Raw genomic sequence first — 7787 nt, forward strand, 5'->3', positions numbered from 1 at the left:
GGGGGTTGCTCGTGTCGCTGTGCCCTCGCCTTTCCCGCTGCACAGCGGTCGGCGGAGCGGCTCCCTCTCAGCTGAAGTACGAGCTGCGTGCTGCCGCCGGCGCTGGACGGGCTCCGGCGGCTGAGGAATTCCGCGTCTGTGGAGGGACTTCGACAGATACTGAAGTCTGAGCTGGGCTGTGAGACAGCGAAAGGCGCCCGTCATGTCAGAGTGGGAGATGACAGGTTATCTCGAGAGAGAGTGACAAGTGTTCAAAAAGCGACGAGCTTCGGACTTACACCGCAACCCCGTGCCTCAGAATGGTTTTCTACATCTGGCTCTCCTGCCCAGGCTTTCCATTTCCGTTAAGCATGGGCAGGTTGGAACGACCTCGCCTTCTGACATACTAACAGAAGTCGAGCTGATTCTTAGATACTTGCAAAGAATAGCAAGTTTTAAAATACTTTCCTTGTTTAATTTCATAGAATCTTAGAATGGCTTGGGTTGGAAGAGACTTTAAAAAGCATCTAGTTCAACCCCCTCTGCCATAGACAGGGACACTTTTCACTAGACCAGATTTCTCAGAGCTCCATCCAGCATAGCCTTGAACACTTCAAGAGATAGGGCATCCACAGCTTCTCTGGACAACCTGTTCCAGTGCCTCACCACCTTCACAGTAAAGAATTTCTTCAGAATATCTAATCTAAACTTACCCTCTCCCAGTTTGAAGCCATTCCCCCTTTGTCCTGTCAGTGCATAACCTTGTAAAAAGTCTCTCTCCATCGTTCTTGTTGTCTGACACCTGCACAGTATTATTGAGTGCAGCAAGAAATGCAGTTTAGATACTACAGAGAAATGACACTTAAAAGTATTTCCTGTTTCATGTGTATTTGTAGCACATTTTATGTGAAAAGTGTTTTGTACAGGACTGAAAAGATAAAGGAAACTGGGACGGCACATACTCTCAATCCAGATTTCACAGAGCAAGTCTACCCCTGACAAGCGATTCCTCTTCACCCGAAGAGTTACAGAGATCATGTAAGGGCACATGGCTGTGGGGGGGCTTGAGGGGTAGGCGGGGCAACACTATTTAAGTTTTGATACCAGACACTACTTGGCAGCAAACAGACATCTCAAGACCTTGCTTGAATCCTGTTACAAGGCAGTTCTAGAAGGAAAGCTTGGAAGGAGCTTGAGTGACTCTGTAGGAAACAAAAGAGCTTCTCTTGCAATGCATTTTCTTTGGGATGTGAAGACAAACCAACCACAAACATGGGAGCACCTGTTAAGTGCACCCTGCAATAACTTTCTTATTAGTAATTGGGTTTTATTTTTCCTAATATTTTTTTGCAGGAAGATGTTTCTAGTTAAGCTATCGCCCCTATCCTTTCACTGACAAAGTCATGTCACACAGCAGTGACACCAGTGTCCTTAAGATGAACCTGATGACATAACACCACTGCCTCTTCACTAATAAATTTGCTGTATCAGAAAGTTTTTAAAAACACAGCAAGAGCAACTTGTTACTTACAAGGCTTTTGTGTTTTGATGTTTATTTCTTTTACTTTAGTTTTTCTCAAGTAATGGAATTCTATACATTTCTTCCTCTTGCTACAGGCACTAGCCATAGCCATATGAAAAAGTATAATTAGTTTTAATTAATATGAAAATAGATTATTAAATTCTAATTGTAGAACTTCTTCTGCTCCCATTAAGCCTAAAATAATTATTAGCTTTCCCCCAAAAAAAAAACTCAACAGTTTTAGGGCTGGCAAGCCAATTGCACGCTGATTTGGAAGGCAGCCAAGCAGGCAATGCTTTACAACCATAAAAGGATTACTTCTAGTTAATGTCAACAGAACATGGATGATGGAAAATAACAGAAGTGGAAATATTCTACTTTTGCAGAACAACCTGCAACAGCTCACCTTTGTAAGCAAAGCTTGCTGTGCTTTGTCCTTCAACACTGAGCTGTTCTCCTACAAATGCAGAATCAAAGGTGCATTGGAGCCCCATGGGGTAGCTGTGCAGGCCAGGTGCATCACAGCTTCCTGAGACCTTGGGGCACACGGGAGGACAGACTGTTAGTCAGCCTCTTAAAAGCTTGCAGTCGCTACATGAATTCAAGTACAGTGGTGAGTTTCCATCCTCAGTTTACGGACTCGCAACTCTTTCTCTATGGGGATGCAAGTCTTAGAAACATGACAGTGATACATGATCCCTGTGACTTCTGTTTTGCCTGGCTTTGTGGATCCCTTGGAAGTAATTCAGGGGCCACAAAGAGGGCTAAATCTTCAGATTGAAAAATGCTCTACTTAAGTCACTCTTTCGCATCTAGTACTGACATTTTAAATGGATTTTAGAAATGTTTAAAAGAACCCCCAAACCAACAACCCTGAAACAGAATTACCAGCATCTATACCTTTGTACATTTTCATATCCCCATCGATTTTACCATTGCTCCTGATTTCTGCAGTTGTCTCAAAAAATATCCTGAGATATACAGTAACATACAACCTTTATCGAATTTTATGGCCCCAAAGCCTTATGGTTGTTTTTGATTTTTGCCCCAAAAGATGTAATCACTCTGCCATCACAAGAAGCAGGAAGGAAAATATATAAAATATATTTAGCAAAACCAGTAAAATTAAAGTGGAACAGAAAATGCAGTCAAGTAGCAAACATGTACAGCAGCAGATTTTACAGTTTTTCCTGCACATACCTCTGCACTTATTTCATACACACTTTTTAAGGAGAAGAAAGAAAATAGAAATCAGATAGTGTTGAGAAAGAAAACATTTTTTTTCCTGAACACTAAATAGGGTTTATTACTGCTTTTTGCTTTTGAAACTTCAATTCAGACTATATATATCTCTAAGAAAAATAAGAGGATACCCTTTTCTCTGTCCCTAAAGCAAAATTACAGTCCTCATTTTACAGACTATACTGGTATCTTAAATAGTTACACTCACAGGATCTAGATATTATCTGGCCATCTAAAGGGATGCATTTACAAATGCAAACATTTAAATCAAGATACAAAACAGGTATCCGATTTTTCCAGCTTTCCTGAGGCTGACTGAATTGTTTAAATACATGTGCGCTTATCAAAATCCATGGTACAGTACATTTTAACAGTAGTTTGTTAAGAAATCGTGAAAGTGCATAACAGCCTAAAAGCAGGCAAAAAGTACTTCAGAAGAACAGTCTTTCCTAAAAGTGGCAGAAGAATATAAGCCTTCCCCAAAGTAGTGTTGACCTTGTGTGAGGACATCAGTGATCTTCCTAAAGACTCCACAGTGTGGTGGGGGGGTTTGGGCCTCGGGTTTTTTTTTTTTCTGAGTTACAACAATCATTTGAATGAACAAAAGACCATTACCAGTACCGGTGCAGTTCCAAAATTAAAGCAAATGTGCTGACAACTTGTTAAACTGAGTTACGAGTGAGGCTTTCACATCAATACTTGTGTTGGAGTCTAGCGATGACTTTCATTCAGTAAACACCAAACACAGCAACTGGAAGCAGTTTGAATATGCCACAAATCTAAACTGCAGCATCCAAAACAATAAGTTAAAGCAAATCAAACATACATGTCTTTACAACCATGAACAGTAGGTCAGACACAGAAGGAAAGAAAAAGGGAAGTACATGACACTCATAGCTTTGCTCTACTCTCACTTGCAAAGGCACCAGCATGTTAGAAAAATCAAATGTGATACCATCTAATAGATGTTAAGGTGAAAACAGCTGTTCCATAAGATTCAAATATAGAAAAGAGAAAAACTAGTAATGAATTACGTATCAGTCACAGTCGGTAACTTCAGCGTTCTCTTTGGAGATGCAGATTTGTCTGGAACGTCTTCCAAAATAAAGAAGCATGTATTATTTAATTAACAAAACTTACACTGATAATATTGCATTTCATTTCACAAAATTCCAAAATAGCACTTTCTCTTTTCCCCAACCGTGTTGATGGAACGGCAGGCTTTTATTAATCCTATCAAGATGTTATGGGTTACAAAGTTACGGGATAACACTTGTATTATAAATTTCTTTTTCTTCTTGTAGAGTAGCTTGATTTGTTTTTCTTTCTCCAGATAACGTTGCAAAGTTTTTCATTTCTTCTCCTCCTCCTTCCCTCTTCCAGTTCATGTATGACCTCCTCCTCAGCTGACGGGCCAGACAAATTCCACTTGGAGGGTTGAGCTTTCCAACATTTCTGCTTGTAAGACGTGGCAAATCACTGAAGGAAAAAACCCACCACAACTCCACTACTCACAACTGAAGCAAATTTAAGTTTCATAAAGGCAAAATTGATGGAGTTTTGTACACTTAGACAGACAAGTCTGAATGAAGGCTTTGTACCCAAATCATTCAAGTTTATTCCAGACCTTGTATTTAAGGTAAATCAGAATAGTTCCATTTTCTACATGAAAAGCTGCTTAGTTATGCTGCTGTTAGTCTTACCAGCTGCTTTAAGGAATTTCCTCAAAATTACCTTAAATGTTTCCATCCTTCACCAAAATGTTCACTAAACTAAACCATGCCAATATAAATATATAACTGCAGTAATTTTACTTCTGAAACCAGTAAAATTCTAGTGCTACATACAGCCAAGATATATAGCAAGCTGTCACCACCATACCTGTCGCATAGTTTTACTTTCAGGATTTGTGAAGCTTTTTTTTTTTTTTTTAAAAAAAAGATGTGGGTGCATGGAAGTAAGAAGGGAGCAATAGAAAATAACTGTAGTTTATAGCACATTAGGAACTGCTGCCTGTAACTGAACTTTTCTGATATCCATGAAGTAACATACTGTTGATGTCCCTTACATGGAAAACACTTCTGTGCCAGATATCATCAGAAACAGTTTAGATGAAATACACACACAAAATTAAAGACCCAGAAATCATTCCTTCTGGGTAGACAAATACCACCAATAATAGTGACCTGAAAGGTCACTGTTAAAAATTTTTTTGGGAAGATGGGGGGGAGATTAATTTGATTATATATTTATTCATGGCCATTTCTGGTAATTGCAGTCCAGTGTGAGATACTCCTGTTGTACCCCTAATCACACATTTTTTCTGTTGATGGACAAACTCATGCCTTAAGTGCCGATGCAGATTAAAGTTACCCCATCAACTTTTAACCTAATTACTGTGCATTCATTCACTGTAGTCAAAGAGCAAAATGTGTAGCTCAAGGTTTCATAATGTTCCTATTTTTGTTTCTACCATAAGGAGTTATAACAAGTTCTATTAAAGGGATTCAACACAGATGAGATTTTAGAAAAATATTAAACAAGAATACACACAAATCACACATGGCCAAAACAAAATAATAAAAGTCTTTAGTGGAAAACAATTTGATCCTTCTCCTGCTTATGGATCTTAAAAATACACAAAGTGATCATTTCAAAATTGAAAAATCAGTTGTGATAAGGCTTGATTACACAGCCATTTCCCAAGTCTTATTGCAATAAATTGTGAAATACTTCTATGCAACTTCATATTTTCAACTGTACAGGTAAAACAATACTTGAAATCAACTAGCACTTCAATCCCTGTGTTTTTAATATATAAACTCAACACAGTACTGAATGATACATTCAAAATATTTACACACTTGACCAACAGCAGTACTAGCATTTATTGCCTTAAAACTGCATGTTCACTGCATGGAGGTTCCTTATTTTGCACAAAGGGAACAAATAAAAGAGGATAATATTTTTTTCATAATTATAAATTCTAGAATGGTTCAATGGGAGATTGAAACATGCTGGGGAATGCTACTAGAAAGGTTTTTATCAATTTCAAGTATCAAGCTGTAACAGATTGGAAAATCACATGGGTAGTATCTTTCTATTGAGGTTGGAGTGGTCATCCAAATCCACTTTAGAATGGCTCAAAAGGACAGGAAAAGCAGGACAGGGAAAGGGAAGGAATGAAAAAACAGAATCAATTTCAACCCACTGAGGAAAAGGGAAAGCCAGGGATATCTCAGTTGCTAGGGCCCCAAGAAATCTCATATTGAAAAAAGTGTTTTTTAAGAGAGCTGAGCTTAAGGCCCTAGAGCAAAACACACTTCATGATTTGCTTCATGATCAGTGCCAGAAAGCATTAATCTAATTTGCTGTAAAAAGGGCATAATCTACTCATATTAAATGCAAATTTACGGGGTGGGAGGAGGGGGGGGGCAGAGATGGCTCCTTAAATTTAGTTGTTATCATTAGGCTTTGGTTATACTGAGAGACTGGCAGACATGGTAGAAATGGTGTTTCAGACATGGTAGAACAGACATGGTGTTTGTTCCTTGCAGAAAAGTATAAAAAACCCAAGACCAAACCAAACAAAAAACCCTACCACAAGCAGCACTTGTCACAAGTAGAGGCACCAAAGCCTGAATAAATCAACAACTGTCCTCTCCCTGTGTAGACCAGAACTGAGGCACACTGGTGGGGAATCTCACCTTATTGAAGAAGAAGCCACTATTTCAATCAGCTGTAATTGAAATAATGACAATTTACAACAAGCATTCCTGTACTGCAGTAGATCAGTCCTGGGGAATACTGCACCACTGCTGCCTCTCCTGGGCTTTATCATTATGAAAATCTGTTCTCATTACAGTAAATCTTACACCTCACAAACTAAAGTATATAATATTTACATAGTATCTCAGATCCTCAAAGGATTTTATACGCATAAACTAATCCTCACAACATCCCTGTGAGGTAGGCAGATGTTAATGCTATTTCAACAACACAGTTCTAGCTACTTGCCAATGGCCACAGAGGATCCAGCGGAAAAACTTATTAGAAAATTAGAGGAGCCTGGCTCCTACTCCTGCGCTTATATTCATCAAGCTACTTCCATTAAAAAAAAAAAACAACAAACACTCCTTCTTATGTAATTACTTAACCAAAACTGAAGTTACTTGAAGTGTTTTACAAGAGAAATGCTGCAATTCGTACTTTTAATAGTTTTACAGACCACAAATTAGAATTTGCTCTCCCTTTTAAAGAATTTTATATTTTAAATGGACAACTGACTGCTCTGAGCAAGCTTATTTTCTAGAACTACATGGCCTAGACATAAAGGGATTTGCCCAGATAAACACTGGGGCTTTAGTGAGCACTATGCACTATGAAAGAGATGACTCCAGTTCAAACCCCCCTCCTTCAACCAGTAGGATTTGGACATGCTGAGAAAGCAAGTTTCTTGTTCCTGAGAAAAAGGTGAGCTCTTTACCACTAAACAGTGAAACACAAACCTCTAGGCAAAAAGTAGCAGATTCTGGCAGTGATTCAGTGAAGTTAATTAAGGCATAAATGCATGTGAAAGTGGAGTTTTCATGTGGAAGTAGCAGTCCACTTCTGCCTGTCCATACGCATCTGTGCTTTCTAGGTCTTGAATTTTATGATTTAACTCGATGGTCATGCTTGTCAACATCAAAAATGCTATGCTGAACAACAGAAAATTATTATGCCAGCACTAGAACTATTACAATGGGAAGGAGATAGCAAAATGGGAAAGCTACTTGATTTTTAGCTCTCAGAATGAAAACACTGGATCAATAATCTGTTTTAGCAAGAGAAGTCCAGACAAATACATTAGTTATAATTATATCATGCAGCATTTATAATTCGGTTTGAGTTGCCTTTTTTTCCTTCAAGAAACAGGTGCATATTTAGAACCATTATTCACTTTGCACAGTGAATGGAAAAATCAATGCAGTGATGCTGTAAGACTTTTAGAACACTTTATGGAGCCAGCTCTCAGTGTTCATTAAAAATGGTCTATGAGTCT

The sequence above is a fragment of the Manacus vitellinus genome, unplaced genomic scaffold (assembly GCF_001715985.3).
Source record: "Manacus vitellinus isolate BGI_N305 unplaced genomic scaffold, ASM171598v3 scaffold_2_pilon, whole genome shotgun sequence".
Classification (NCBI taxonomy): domain Eukaryota; kingdom Metazoa; phylum Chordata; class Aves; order Passeriformes; family Pipridae; genus Manacus; species Manacus vitellinus.